Source organism: Ranitomeya imitator, chromosome 2 (assembly GCF_032444005.1).
Source record: "Ranitomeya imitator isolate aRanImi1 chromosome 2, aRanImi1.pri, whole genome shotgun sequence".
Lineage (NCBI taxonomy): Eukaryota > Metazoa > Chordata > Amphibia > Anura > Dendrobatidae > Ranitomeya > Ranitomeya imitator.
The window spans coordinates 367,543,706-367,558,962 of NC_091283.1; the positions used below are offsets into that span (position 1 = coordinate 367,543,706).

The 15,257-nt window shown below is 46.2% G+C and overlaps 1 protein-coding gene and 1 pseudogene across 1 annotated transcript in view; both read right to left on the reverse strand.

Moving 5' to 3' along the window:
- The window catches only part of LOC138663928 (zinc finger protein 665-like), a 256,803-nt pseudogene that overhangs the window by 145,005 nt on the left and 96,541 nt on the right, over positions 1–15,257 (reverse strand).
- Positions 1–15,257, reverse strand: part of LOC138663916 (oocyte zinc finger protein XlCOF22-like) — a 64,640-nt gene that overhangs the window by 34,535 nt on the left and 14,848 nt on the right. The window lies entirely within an intron of this gene.

Sequence of the window (15,257 nt, forward strand, 5' to 3'; positions counted from 1 at the left end):
ACACAGCACTAGAATTTGCAAGCTTCCTCTTATGACCTATGGAGAGGCAATAAGAGGGAGGGCTCTGTGCGGTCATGCTCCAGCTCTTCTTTACCTCACCACAGCATAGCTGGCTGGCTGCAGGACCTGGACAAGTAAGAATTAAAAGGTTTTTAATTACAACACATAAAAATGCACTCTTCCACGCCTGTGGTGAACTATAACTCCCAGCATGCCATAGGATCTGCAGGACATGCTGGGAGTTATAGTTCTCCCATGGGATCTTAAAGCAGCATTCCAGTGTTATTTTTCAGTGCTGGAGTGGTGCTTTAAATATAAGCCCTGTGCCCCCATTCTTATATTCACCCTCCAGCGTCTTCATATACAGTGCCTTGTGAAAATATTCGGCTCCCTTGAACTTTTCAACCTTTTCCCACATGTCATGCTTCAAACATAAAGATACCAAATGAAAATTTTTGGTGAAGAATCAACAAGTAGAACACAATAGTGAAGTTGAATGATATTTATTTGTTATTTTACATTTTTGTGGAAATTCAAAAACGGAAAAGTGGGGAGTGCAATATTATTCGGACCCTTTACTTTCAGTGCAGCAAACTCACTCCAGAAGTTCATTGTGGATCTCTGAATGATCCAATGTTGTCCTAAGTGCCTAATGATGATAAATATAATCCACCTGTGTGTAATCAAGTCTCTGTATAAATGCACCTGCTCTGTGATAGTCTCAGGGTTCTGTTTGAAGCTATGTGCACACGTACAGGTTTTTTCGGGTTTTTTTTTGCGTTTTTTCGCGCTAAAAACGCTATAAAAACTCATTAAAAATGCATACATTATGCATTCTATCATTTAGAATGCATTCTGCATGTTTTGTGCACATGGATGCGTTTTTTTCCGCGAAAAAAACGCATCACGGTAAAAAAATGAGCATGTTCATTATTTTTGCGGATTTTCTGCGCTTTTCCCGCAATTCTATGCATTTGGGAAAAAACTCACCAAAAACGCACTAAAAACGCGTCAAAATTGCGGTAAAATCGTGGTAAAAACGCATGCGGATTTCTGGCAGAAATCTCCGGTTTTTGTCAGGAAAATTTCTGCAAGAAATCCTGACGTGTGCACATACCCTGAAGCACAGAGAGCATCAAGGAAGGAACACAGCAGGCAGGTCCGTGATACTGTTGTGGAGAAGTTTAAAGACGGATTTGGATACAAAATGATTTCCAAAACTGGAAACATCCCAAGGAGCACTGTGCAAGCGATCATATTGAAATGGAAGGAGTATCATACCATTGCAAATCTACCAATTGTCCCTCTAAACTTTCATCTCAAACAAGGAGAAGACTGATCAGAGATACAGCCAAGAGGCCCATGATCACTCTGGATGAACTGCAGAGATCTATAGCTGAGGTGGGACAGGCTGTCCATAGGACAACAACCTGTCGTACACTGCACAAATCTGGCCTTTATGGAAGAGTGGCAAGAAGAAAGCCATTTCTCAAAGATATCCATAAAAGTGTTGTTTAAAGTTTGCAACAAGTCACTTGGGAGACACACCAAACATGTGGAAGAAGGTGCTCTGGTCAGATGAAACCAAAATTGAACTTTTGGGCAACAATGCCAAATGATATGTTTGGCGTAAAGGCAACAAAGTTCATCTCACTGAACACACCATCCCCACTGTCAAACATGGTGGAGCAGCATCATGGTTTGGGCCTGCTTTTCTTCAGCAGGGACAGGGTAGATGGTTAAAATTGATGAGAAGATAAATGGAGCCAAATACAGGACCATTCAGGAAGAAAACCTGTTGGAGTCTGCAAAAGACCTGAGACTGGGACGGAGATTTGTCTTCCAACAAGACAACGATCCCAAACATAAAGCAAAATCTACAATGGAATGGTTCACAAATAAACGTATCCAGGTGTTAGAATGGCCAAGTCAAAGTCCAGACTTCAATTCAATCGAGAATCTGTGGAAAGAGCTGAAAACTGCTGTTCACAAACGATCCCTATCAAACCTCACTAAGCTCGAGCTGTTTGCCAAGGAAGAATGGGCAAGAATTTCAGTCTCTCGATGTACAAAACTGATAGAGACATACCCCAAGCGACTTGCAGCTGTAAGAGCAGCAAAAGGTGGCGCAACAAAGTATTAAGTTAAAGGGGCCGAATAATATTGCACGCCCCACTTTTCAGTTTTTGAATTTCCACAAAAATTTAAAATAAGCAACAAATTTCATTCAACTTCACAATTGTGTTCCACTTGTTGTTGATTCTTCATCAAAAATGTTCATTTGGTATCTTTATGTTTGAAGCATGATATGTGGGAAAAAGTTGAAAAGCTCCAGGGGGCCGAATACTTTCGCAAGGCACTGTAGTCATAAGAAGAGGGAGTAACATTAGGTTCTCGCCCCTCCTCTCTTATTCAAGGCCACCTTTTGTTACTTCAGCATTTTAGCTGAAATAGCACATCTAGCAAGTTAACTCTCAAAGTGACAATTAGTATAAAATTATTCTTACAAGCTATCAGCAGATGGCTAGAGAGCAGAGAGGAGTGGTAAGGAGACAGCCTGAGAGCAGAGAGGTGTGTCGAGGAGATGGCCTGAAGAAAGAGAAGAAAGCTGAGCAGCCGACCTAAGGCCCAAAAGGAACACTGAGGAAAGGGCCTGAGGACAGAGAGGAGCGAAGAGAAGATGGCATGAGAGCAGAGAGAAAAGCTGAGGAGATGGCCTGAGGGCAGAGAGGAGCACTGAGAAAATGGTCTGAAGGCACAGATAAATGTCAAGGAGACAGCCTGAGGGGAGAGGAGCGCTGAGGAGATGGCGTGATGAAGAGAAGCATTGTAGTGATGAGTGAGTACCGTCAGTGGCGTATTATAATGAGGTCAATCTGGGCGGTAGCCCAGGGCCCAGTGGTGTGGGAGGGCCCTGGGCAACTGCTCAGATTGACCGCCGCCATCAGGGCATTACTGCCCTGACTGGCGAATGGGCCCGGTGGGCAGAGGGGGCTCGCATCGGGCCCTGTCTCGGGCCCGCACATCAATAGTTAACAGCCACCAGCCAATTGGAGGCTGGTGTTATGAAAGGCAATTCAGTAACACAATGTACATAGCGATCAGAGCACATACAGTGATCTGACAATAACCCAAAATAATAGAACGAGCTCTGAGACGTGGAAACTCTGTAGACCGCAATTCCTGATCCTCTCCAAACACAACTAGAGGCAGCTGTGGATTGCGCCTAACGCTTCCTATGCAACTCAGCACAGCCTGAGAAACTAACTAGCCTGAAGATAGAAAAATAAGCCTACCTTGCCTCAGAGAAATACCCCAAAGGAAAAGGCAGCCCCCCACATATAATGACTGTGAGTAAGATGAAAAGACAAACGTAGGGATGAAATAGATTCAGCAAAGTGAGGCCCGATATTCTAGACAGAACGAGGATAGGAAAGATAACTTTGCGGTCTACACAAAACCCTAAAGAAAACCACGCAAAGGGGGCAAAAAGACCCTCCGTACCGAACTAACGGCACGGAGGTACACCCTTTGCGTCCCAGAGCTTCCAGCAAAACAAATAGACAAGCTGGACAGAAAAAATAGCAACAAATAGTAAAGAAGCACTTAGCTATGCAGAGCAGCAGGCCACAGGAATGATCCAGAGAAACACAAGTCCAACACTGGAACATTGACAGGAAGCATGGATCAAAGCATCAGATGGAGTTAAGTAGAGAAGCAGCTAATGACCTCACCAGATCACCTGAGGGAGGAAACTCAGAAGCTGCAGTACCACTTTCCTCCACAAACGGAAGCTCCCAGAGAGAATCAGCCGAAGTACCACTTGTGACCACAGGAGTGAACTCTGCCACAGAATTCACAACAGTACCCCACCCCCCCCCTTGAGGAGGGGTCACCGAACCCTCACCAGAGCCCCCAGGCCGACCAGGATGAGCCACATGAAAGGCACGAACAAGATCGGGAGCATGGACATCAGAGGCAAAAACTCAGGAATTATCTTCCTGAGCATAACCCTTCCATTTAACCAGATACTGGAGTTTCCATCTTGAAACACGAGAATCCAAAATCTTCTCCACAATATACTCCAATTCCCCCTCCACCAAAACCAGGGCAGGAGGCTCAACAGATGGGACCATAGGTGCCACGTATCTCCGCAACAATGACCTATGGAATACGTTATGTATGGAAAAAGAATCTGGAAGGGTCAGACGAAAAGACACAGGATTAAGAACCTCAGAAATCCTATACGGACCAATAAAACGAGGTTTAAATTTAGGAGAGGAAACCTTCATAGGAATATGACGAGAAGATAACCAAACCAGATCCCCAACACGAAGTCGGGGACCCACACGGCGTCTGCGATTAGCGAAACGTTGAGCCTTCTCCTGGGACAATGTCAAATTGTCCACCACATGAGTCCAAATCTGCTGCAACCTGTCCACCACAGTATCCACACCAGGACAGTCCGAAGACTCAACCTGTCCTGAAGAGAAACGAGGATGGAACCCAGAATTGCAGAAAAACGGCAAAACCAAGGTAGCCGAGCTGGCCCGATTATTAAGGGCGAACTCAGCCAAAGGCAAAAAGGACACCCAGTCATCCTGATCAGCAGAAACAAAGCATCTCAGATATGTTTCCAAGGTCTGATTGGTTCGTTCGGTCTGGCCATTAGTCTGAGGATGGAAAGCCGAGGAAAAAGACAAGTCAATGCCCATCCTACCACAAAAGGCTCGCCAAAACCTCGAAACAAACTGGGAACCTCTGTCAGAAACAATATTCTCTGGAATGCCATGCAAACGAACCACATGCTGGAAGAACAAAGGCACCAAATCAGAGGAGGAAGGCAATTTAGACAAGGGTACCAGATGGACCATTTTAGAAAAGCGATCACAGACCACCCAAATGACTGACATCTTTTGAGAAACGGGAAGGTCAGAAATAAAATCCATAGAGATATGTGTCCAAGGCCTCTTCGGGACCGGCAAGGGCAAAAGCAACCCACTGGCACGAGAACACCAGGGCTTAGCCCGAGCACAAATCCCACAGGACTGCACAAAAGTACGCACATCCCGCGACAGAGAGGGCCACCAAAAGGATCTAGCCACTAACTCTCTGGTACCAAAGATTCCAGGATGACCAGCCAACACCGAACAATGAAGTTCAGAGATAACTCTATTCGTCCACCTATCAGGGACAAACCGTTTCTCCGCTGGGCAACGATCAGGTTTATTAGCCTGAAATTTTTGCAGCACCCGCCGCAAATCAGGGGAGATGGCAGACACAATTACTCCTTCCTTGAGGATACCCGCCGGCTCAAATAAACCCGGAGAGGGCACAAAACTCCTAGACAGAGCATCCGCCTTCACATTTTTAGAGCCCGGAAGGTACGAAATCACAAAGTCAAAACGGGCAAAAAACAACGACCAACGAGCTTGTCTAGGATTCAAGCGCTTGGCAGACTCGAGATAAGTCAAGTTCTTATGATCAGTCAATACCACCACGCGATGCTTAGCTCCTTCAAGCCAATGACGCCACTCCTCGAATGCCCACTTCATGGCCAGCAACTCTCGGTTGCCCACATCATAATTTCGCTCAGCAGGCGAAAACTTCCTGGAAAAGAAAGCGCATGGTTTCATCACTGAGCAACCAGAACCTCTCTGTGACAAAACAGCCCCTGCTCCAATCTCAGAAGCATCAACCTCGACCTGGAATGGAAGAGAAACATCTGGTTGACACAACACAGGGGCAGAAGAAAAACGACACTTCAACTCTTGAAAAGCTTCCACAGCAGCAGAAGACCAATTGACCAAATCAGCACCCTTCTTGGTCAAATCGGTCAATGGTTTGGCAACACTAGAAAAATTGCAGATGAAGCGACGATAAAAATTAGCAAAGCCCAGGAACTTTTGCAGACTTTTCAGAGATGTCGGCTGAGTCCAATCATGGATGGCTTGGACCTTAACCGGATCAATCTCGATAGTAGAAGGGGAAAAGATGAACCCCAAAAATGAAACCTTCTGCACACCAAAGAGACACTTTGATCCCTTCACAAACAAAGAATTAGCACGCAGGACCTGAAAAACCGTTCTGACCTGCTTCACATGAGACTCCCAATCATCCGAGAAGATCAAAATGTCATCCAAGTACACAATCAGGAATTTATCCAGGTACTCACGGAAGATGTCATGCATAAAGGATTGAAACACTGATGGAGCATTGGCAAGTCCGAACGGCATCACTAGATACTCAAAATGACCCTCGGGCGTATTAAATGCAGTTTTCCATTCGTCGCCTTGCCTGATTCTCACCAGATTATACGCACCACGAAGATCTATCTTAGTGAACCAACTAGCCCCCTTAATCCGAGCAAACAAATCAGATAACAATGGCAAGGGGTACTGAAATTTAACAGTGATCTTATTAAGAAGGCGGTAATCTATACACGGTCTCAGCGAACCATCCTTCTTGGCTACAAAAAAGAACCCTGCTCCTAATGGCGACGATGACGGGCGAATATGCCCCTTCTCCAGGGATTCCTTCACATAACTGCGCATAGCGGTGTGCTCAGGCACGGATAAATTAAACAGTCAACCTTTTGGGAATTTACTACCAGGAATCAAATTGATAGCACAATCACAATCCCTATGCGAAGGCAGGGCATCGGACTTGGGCTCATCAAATACATCCCGGTAATCAGACAAGAACTCTGGAACCTCAGAAGGGGTGGATGACGAAATTGACAGAAATGGAACATCACCATGTACCCCCTGACAACCCCAGCTGGACACCAACATGGAATTCCAATCCAATACTGGATTATGGGCTTGTAGCCATGGCAACCCCAACACGACCACATCATGCAGATTATGCAACACCAGAAAGCGAATAACCTCCTGATGTGCAGGAGCCATGCACATGGTCAGCTGGGTCCAGTATTGAGGCTTATTCTTGGCCAAAGGTGTAGCATCAATTCCTCTCAATGGAATAGGACACTGCAAGGGCACCAATAAAAACCCACAACGTTTAGCATAATCCAAGTCCATCAAATTCAGGGCAGCGCCTGAATCCACAAACGCCATGACAGAATACGACGACAAGGAGCATATCAAGGTAACGGACAGAAGAAATTTTGACTGTACAGTACCAATGGCGGCAGACCTAGCGAACCGCTTAGTGCGCTTAGGACAATCAGAGATAGCATGAGTGGAATCACCACAGTAGAAACACAGCCCATTCAGACGTCTGTGTTCTTGCCGTTCAACTCTGGTCATAGTCCTATCGCACTGCATTGGCTCAGGTTTAATCTCAGGTAATACCGCCAAATGGTACACAGATTTACGCTCACGCAAGCGTCGACCGATCTGAATGGCCAAAGACATAGACTCATTCAAACCAGCGGGCATAGGAAATCCCACCATGACATCCTTAATGGCTTCAGAGCGACCCTTTCTGAAAAGGGCTGCAAGCGCAGATTCATTCCATTGAGTGAGCACGGACCATTTTCTAAATTTCTGGCAATATAGCTCTATCTCATCCTGAGCCTGACAAAGAGCCAGCAAATTTTTTTCTGCCTGATCTACTGAATTAGGCTCATCGTACAGCAATCCAAGCACCAGGAAAAACGCATTGATATCACTCAATGCAGGATCTCCTGACGCAAGAGAAAATGCCCAGTCCTGAGGGTCGCCACACAAAAAAGAAATGACGATCCTAACCTGTTGCGCTGGGTCACCAGAGGAGCGAGGTTTCAAAGCCAGAAACAGTTTACAATCATTCTTGAAACTCAGAAATTTAGTTCTATCTCCAAAAAACAAATCTGGAATAGGAATTCTCGGTTCTAACAAAGAATTCTGAACCACAAAATTTTGAATATCTTGAACTCTTGCCGTGAGCTGATCTACACATGAAGACAGACCTTTAATGTCCATTGTAACACCTGTGTCCTGAACCACCCAAATGTCTAGGGGAAAAAAAAGACAAATCACAGTGCAAAGGAAAAAAAATGGTCTCAGAACTTCTTTTTTCCCTCTATTGAGAATCATTAGTACTTTTGGCTTCCTGTACTGTTATGAAAGGCAATTCAGTAACACAATGTACATAGCGATCAGAGCACATACAGTGATCTGACAATAACCCAAAATAATAGAACGAGCTCTGAGACGTGGAAACTCTGTAGACCGCAATTCCTGATCCTCTCCAAACACAACTAGAGGCAGCTGTGGATTGCGCCTAACGCTGTTGTGAATTCTGTGGCTGAATTCACTCCTGTGGTCACAAGTGGTACTGCAGCTTCTGAGCTTCCTCCCTCAGGTGTTCTGGTGAGCTCGTTAACTGCTTCATTACTTAACTCCGCCTGATGCTGCTATCCTTGCTCCTTGTCAATGTTTCAGTGTTGGATCTGAGCTTCTCCTGATTGTTCCTGTGACCTGCTGCTCTGTATAGCTAAGTGCTTTTTGCTTTTTTGTTGCTTTTTTTCTGTCCAGCTTGTCTTTTGTTTTGCTGGAAGCTCTGAGACGCAAAGGGTGTACCGCCGTGCCGTTACTTCGGCACGGTGGGGTTTTTTTTGCCCCCTTTGCGTGGTTTTGCTTTAGGGTTTTTTGTAGACTGCAAAGTTCGCTTTACTGTCCTCGCTCTGTCTTAGAATATCGGGCCCCACTTTGCTGAATCTATTTCATCCCTACGTTTTGTCTTTTCATCTTACTCACAGTCATTATATGTGGGGGGCTGCCTTTTCCTTTGGGGAATTTCTCTGGGGCAAGTCAGGCCTATTTTTCTATCTTCAGGCTAGCTAGTTTTTTAGGCTGTGCCGAGTTGCCTAGGTAGTTGTTAGGCGCAATCCACAGCCGCTTTTAGTTGTGTTTAGGATAGGATCAGGTGTGCAGTCTACAGAGTTTCCACGTCTCAGAGCTCGTTCTTGTATTTTTGGGTATTTGTCAGATCACTGTGTGCGCTCTGATCGCTAAGCACACTGTGTTTCTGGATTGCCTTCATAACACCTGTCATTAGCAAACATAACAGTACAAGGAGCCAAACTAATGATTCTCAATAGAGGGAAAGAAAAAGTTCTGACATCATTTTTTTTTTTTTTCTGCTCTGTGTTCACTTTTTTTTTTCCCCTAGACCTTTGGGTGATTCTGGACACAGGTGTGGACATGGATATTCAGGGTCTGTGCTCTTCAATGGATAATCTCGTTATAAATGTACAAAAAATTCAAGATACTATTGATCAGAAATCTGTTAGAACCAAGAATTCCTATTCCTGATTTGTTTTTTGGAGATAGAACTAAGTTTCTAAGTTTCAAAAATAATTGTAAGCTATTTCTGGCCTTGAAACCTCATTCTTCTGGTAATCCTATTCAACAGGTTTTGATTATTATTTCTTTTTTGCGCGGCGACCCTCAAGACTGGGCATTTTCTCTTGCGCCAGGAGACCCTGCATTGAGTAGTGTCGATGCGTTTTTCCTGGCGCTCGGATTGCTGTACGATGAGCCTAATTCAGTGGATCAGGCTGAGAAAAATTTGCTGGCTTTGTGCCAGGGTCAGGATGATATAGAAGTATATTGTCAGAAATTTAGGAAATGGTCAGTACTCACTCAGTGGAATGAATCTGCGCTGGCAGCTTTGTTCAGAAAGGGTCTCTCTGAGGCTCTTAAGGATGTCATGGTGGGATTTCCTATGCCTGCTGGTTTGAATGAGTCTTTGTCTTTGGCCATTCAGATCGGTCGACGCTTGCGCGAGCGTAAATCTGTGCACCATTTGGCGGTACTGCCTGAGGTTAAACCTGAGCCTATGCAGTGCGATAGGACTATGACTAGAGTTGAACGGCAGGAATACAGACGTCTGAATGGTCTGTGTTTCTACTGTGGTGATTCCACTCATGGTATTTCTGATTGTCCTAAGCGCACTAAGCGGTCCGCTAGGTCTGCCGTCATTGGTACTGTACAGTCCAAATTCCTTCTGTCCATTACCTTGATATGCTCTTTGTCGTCGTTTCTGTCATGGCGTTTGTGGATTCGGGCGCTGCCCTGAATCTGATGGATTTGGATTATGCTAAACGTTGTGGGTTTTTCTTGGAGCCTTTGCGGTGTCCTATTCCATTGAGAGGAATTGATGCTACACCTTTGGCCAAGAATAAACCTCAATACTGGGCCCAGCTGACCATGTGCATGGCTCCTGCACATCAGGAAGTTATTCGCTTTCTGGTGTTGCATAATCTGCATGATGTGGTCGTGTTGGGGTTGCCATGGCTACAAACCCATAATCCAGTATTGGATTGGAATTCCATGTCGGTATCCAGCTGGGGTTGTCAGGGGGTACATGGTGATGTTCCATTTTTTTCGATTTCGTCATCCACCCCTTCTGAGGTCCCAGAGTTCTTGTCTGATTATCAGGATGTATTTGAAGAGCCCAAGTCCGATGCTCTACCTCCGCATAGGGATTGTGATTGTGCTATCAATTTGATTCCTGGTAGTAAATTCCCTAAAGGTCAATTATTTAATTTATCCGTGCCCGAACACGCCGCTATGCGCAGTTATGTGAAGGAATCCCTGGAGAAGGGACATATTCGCCCATCGTCATCACCACTGGGAGCAGGGTTCTTCTTTGTAGCCAAGAAGGATGGTTCGCTGAGACCGTGTATTGATTACCGCCTTCTTAATAAGATCACTGTTAAATTTCAGTATCCCTTGCCATTGTTATCTGACTTGTTTGTTCGGATTAAGGGGGCTAGTTGGTTCACTAAGATAGATCTTCGTGGTGCGTATAATCTGGTGAGAATCAGGCAAGGAGATGAATGGAAAACTGCATTCAATACGCCCGAGGGTCATTTTGAGTATCTAGTGATGCCGTTCGGACTTGCCAATGCTCCATCTGTGTTTCAGTCTTTTATGCATGACATCTTCCGTGAGTATCTGGATAAATTCCTGATTGTTTACTTGGATGACATTTTGATCTTCTCAGATGATTGGGAGTCTCATGTGAAGCAGGTCAGAATGGTTTTTCAGGTCCTGCGTGCTAACTCTTTGTTTGTGAAGGGATCAAAGTGTCTCTTCGGTGTGCAGAAAGTTTCATTTTTGGGGTTCATCTTTACCCCTTCTACTATCGAGATGGATCCACTTAAGGTCCAAGCCATCCAGGATTGGATTCAGCCGACATCTCTGAAAAGTCTGCAAAAGTTCCTGGGCTTTGCTAATTTTTATCGTCGCTTCATCTGTAATTTTTCTAGCATTGCCAAACCATTGACCGATTTGACCAAGAAGGGTGCTGATTTGGTTAATTGGTTTTCTGCTGCTGTGGAAGCTTTTCAGGAGTTGAAGCGTCGTTTTTGTTCTGCCCCTGTGTTGTGTCAGCCAGATGTTTCTCTTCCGTTCCAGGTCGAGGTTGATGCTTCTGAGATTGCAGCAGGGGCGGTTTTGTCACAGAGAGGTTCTGATTGCTCAGTGATGAAACCATGTGCTTTCTTTTCCAGGAAGTTTTCGCCCGCTGAGCGTAATTATGATGTGGGCAATCGAGAGTTGCTGGCCATGAAGTGGGCATTCGAGGAGTGGCGTCATTGGCTTGAAGGAGCTAAGCATCGCGTGGTGGTATTGACTGATCATAAGAACTTGACTTATCTCGAGTCTGCCAAGCGCTTGAATCCTAGACAGGCCCGTTGGTCGTTATTTTTTGCCCGCTTCGACTTTGTGATTTCGTACCTTCCGGGCTCTAAAAATGTGAAGGCGGATGCTCTGTCTAGGAGTTTTGTGCCCGACTCTCCGGGTTTATCTGAGCCAGCGGGTATCCTCAAGGAAGGAGTCATTGTGTCTGCCATCTCCCCTGATTTGCGGCGGGTGCTGCAAAAATTTCAGGCGAATAAACCTGATCGTTGTCTCGCAGAGAAACTGTTCGTCCCTGATAGGTGGACTAATAAACTTATCTCTGAACTTCATTGTTCGGTGTTGGCTGGTCATCCTGGAATCTTTGGTACCAGAGAGTTAGTGGCTAGATCCTTCTGGTGGCCATCTCTGTCACGGGATGTACGTACTTTTGTGCAGTCCTGTGGGATTTGTGCTAGGGCTAAGCCCTGCTGTTCTCGTGCCAGTGGGTTGCTTTTGCCCTTGCCGGTCCCAAAGAGGCCTTGGACACATATTTCGATGGATTTCATTTCTGACCTTCCCGTTTCTCAAAAGATGTCAGTCATTTGGGTGGTCTGTGATCGCTTTTCTAAAATGGTCCATCTGGTGCCCTTGGCTAAATTGCCTTCCTCCTCTGATTTGGTACCTTTGTTCTTTCAGCATGTGGTTCGGTTGCATGGCATTCCTGAGAATATTGTTTCTGACAGAGGTTCCCAGTTTGTTTCAAGGTTCTGGCGAGCCTTTTGTGGTAGGATGGGCATTGACCTATCCTTTTCCTCGGCTTTCCATCCTCAGACTAATGGCCAGACCGAACGAACCAATCAGACCTTGGAAACATATCTGAGATGTTTTGTTTCTGCAGACCAGGATGATTGGGTGTCCTTTTTGCCGTTGGCTGAGTTCGCCCTTAATAATCGGGCCAGCTCGGCTACCTTGGTTTCTCCATTTTTTTGCAATTCTGGGTTCCATCCTCGTTTCTCTTCAGGACAGGTTGAGTCTTCGGACTGTCCTGGTGTGGATTCTGTGGTGGATAGGTTGCAGCAGATCTGGACTCAGGTAGTGGACAATTTGATCTTGTCCCAGGAGAAAGCTCAACTTTTCGCTAATCGCAGACGCCGTGTGGGTCCCCGACTTCGTGTTGGGGATCTGGTTTGGTTATCTTCTCGTCATATTCCTATGAAGGTTTCCTCTCCTAAATTTAAACCTCGTTTTATTGGTCCGTATAGGATTTCTGAGGTTCTCAATCCTGTGTCTTTTCGTTTGACCCTCCCAGACTCCTTTTCCATACATAATGTATTCCATAGGTCGTTGTTGCGGAGATACGTGGCACCTATGGTTCCATCTGTTGAGCCTCCTGCCCCGGTTTTGGTGGAGGGGGAATTGGAGTATATTGTGGAGAAGATTTTGGATTCTCGTGTTTCTAGACGGAAACTCCAGTATCTGGTTAAATGGAAGGGTTATGCTCAGGAAGATAATTCCTGGGTTTTTGCCTCTGATGTTCATGCTTCCGATCTTGTTCGTGCCTTTCATGCGGCTCATCCTGGTCGGCCTGGGGGCTCTGGTGAGGGTTCGGTGACCCCTCCTCAAGGGGGGGGTACTGTTGTGAATTCTGTGGCTGAATTCACTCCTGTGGTCACAAGTGGTACTGCAGCTTCTGAGCTTCCTCCCTCAGGTGTTCTGGTGAGCTCGTTAACTGCTTCATTACTTAACTCCGCCTGATGCTGCTATCCTTGCTCCTTGTCAATGTTTCAGTGTTGGATCTGAGCTTCTCCTGATTGTTCCTGTGACCTGCTGCTCTGTATAGCTAAGTGCTTTTTGCTTTTTTGTTGCTTTTTTTCTGTCCAGCTTGTCTTTTGTTTTGCTGGAAGCTCTGAGACGCAAAGGGTGTACCGCCGTGCCGTTAGTTCGGCACGGTGGGTTTTTTTTTGCCCCCTTTGCGTGGTTTTGCTTTAGGGTTTTTTGTAGACTGCAAAGTTCGCTTTACTGTCCTCGCTCTGTCCTAGAATATCGGGCCCCACTTTGCTGAATCTATTTCATCCCTACGTTTTGTCTTTTCATCTTACTCACAGTCATTATATGTGGGGGGCTGCCTTTTCCTTTGGGGAATTTCTCTGGGGCAAGTCAGGCCTATTTTTCTATCTTCAGGCTAGCTAGTTTCTTAGGCTGTGCCGAGTTGCCTAGGTAGTTGTTAGGCGCAATCCACAGCCGCTTTTAGTTGTGTTTAGGATAGGATCAGGTGTGCAGTCTACAGAGTTTCCACGTCTCAGAGCTCGTTCTTGTATTTTTGGGTATTTGTCAGATCACTGTGTGCGCTCTGATCGCTAAGCACACTGTGTTTCTGGATTGCCTTCATAACACCTGTCATTAGCAAACATAACATAACGCTCCCTATGCAACTCGGCACAGCCTGAGAAACTAACTAGCCTGAAGATAGAAAAATAAGTCTACCTTGCCTCAGAGAAATACCCCAAAGGAAAAGGCAGCCCCCCACATATAATGACTGTGAGTAAGATGAAAAGACAAACGTAGGGATGAAATAGATTCAGCAAAGTGAGGCCCGATATTCTAGACAGAACGAGGATAGGAAAGATAACTTTGCGGTCTACACAAAACCCTAAAGAAAACCACGCAAAGGGGGCAAAAAGACCCTCCGTACCGAACTAACGGCACGGAGGTACACCCTTTGCATCCCAGAGCTTCCAGCAAAACAAATAGACAAGCTGGACAGAAAAAATAGCAACAAATAGCAAAGAAGCACTTAGCTATGCAGAGCAGCAGGCCACAGGAATGATCCAGAGAAACACAAGTCCAACACTGGAACATTGACAGGAAGCATGGATCAAAGCATCAGGTGGAGTTAAGTAGAGAAGCAGCTAACGACCTCACCAGATCACCTGAGGGAGGAAACTCAGAAGCTGCAGTACCACTTTCCTCCACAAACGGAAGCTCCCAGGGAGAATCAGCCGACGTACCACTTGTGACCACAGGAGTGAACTCTGCCACAGAATTCACAACAGGCTGGCAGCTGACGTCAGCCGCAGCGCGCACGTCGCCGGCGTCTGACGTCATTGTCAGTCGCCAGCGAGTGTGCGCTGATGGAGGGAGCTTTGCCGAAGGAGCGCAAAAAGGTGAGGAGAACTCGTTTTTTGGGGGTTTTTTTATTGCAAACGGCAATCCGGGTGGCCCGGGCCAGAATGCTGGACACTGGGGGCAGAGATGCTGGATACACTGGGGGCAGAGATGCTGGATACACTGGGGGCAATATGCTGGACACACTGGGGCAGAATGCTGGACACACTGGGGGCAATATGCTGGACACACTGGGGGAAGAATGCTGGACAAACTGGGGCAATATGCTGGACACACTGGGGGCAATATGATGGAGACACTGGGGCACATTGCTGGACACACTGGGGGCAATATGCTGGAGACACTGGGGCAGATTGCTGGACGCACCGGGGGCAGAGATGCTGGACATTGGGCTCAGAGATGCTGGACATTGGGAGCAGAATGCTGGACACTCTGGGGGCAGGATGCTGGACACACTGGGGGCAGGATGCTAGACACTTTGGGGGCAGAGATGCTGGACACATTGGGGGCAGAGATGCTGGACACACTGGGGGCAGGACTGGAGACAGATGGGGC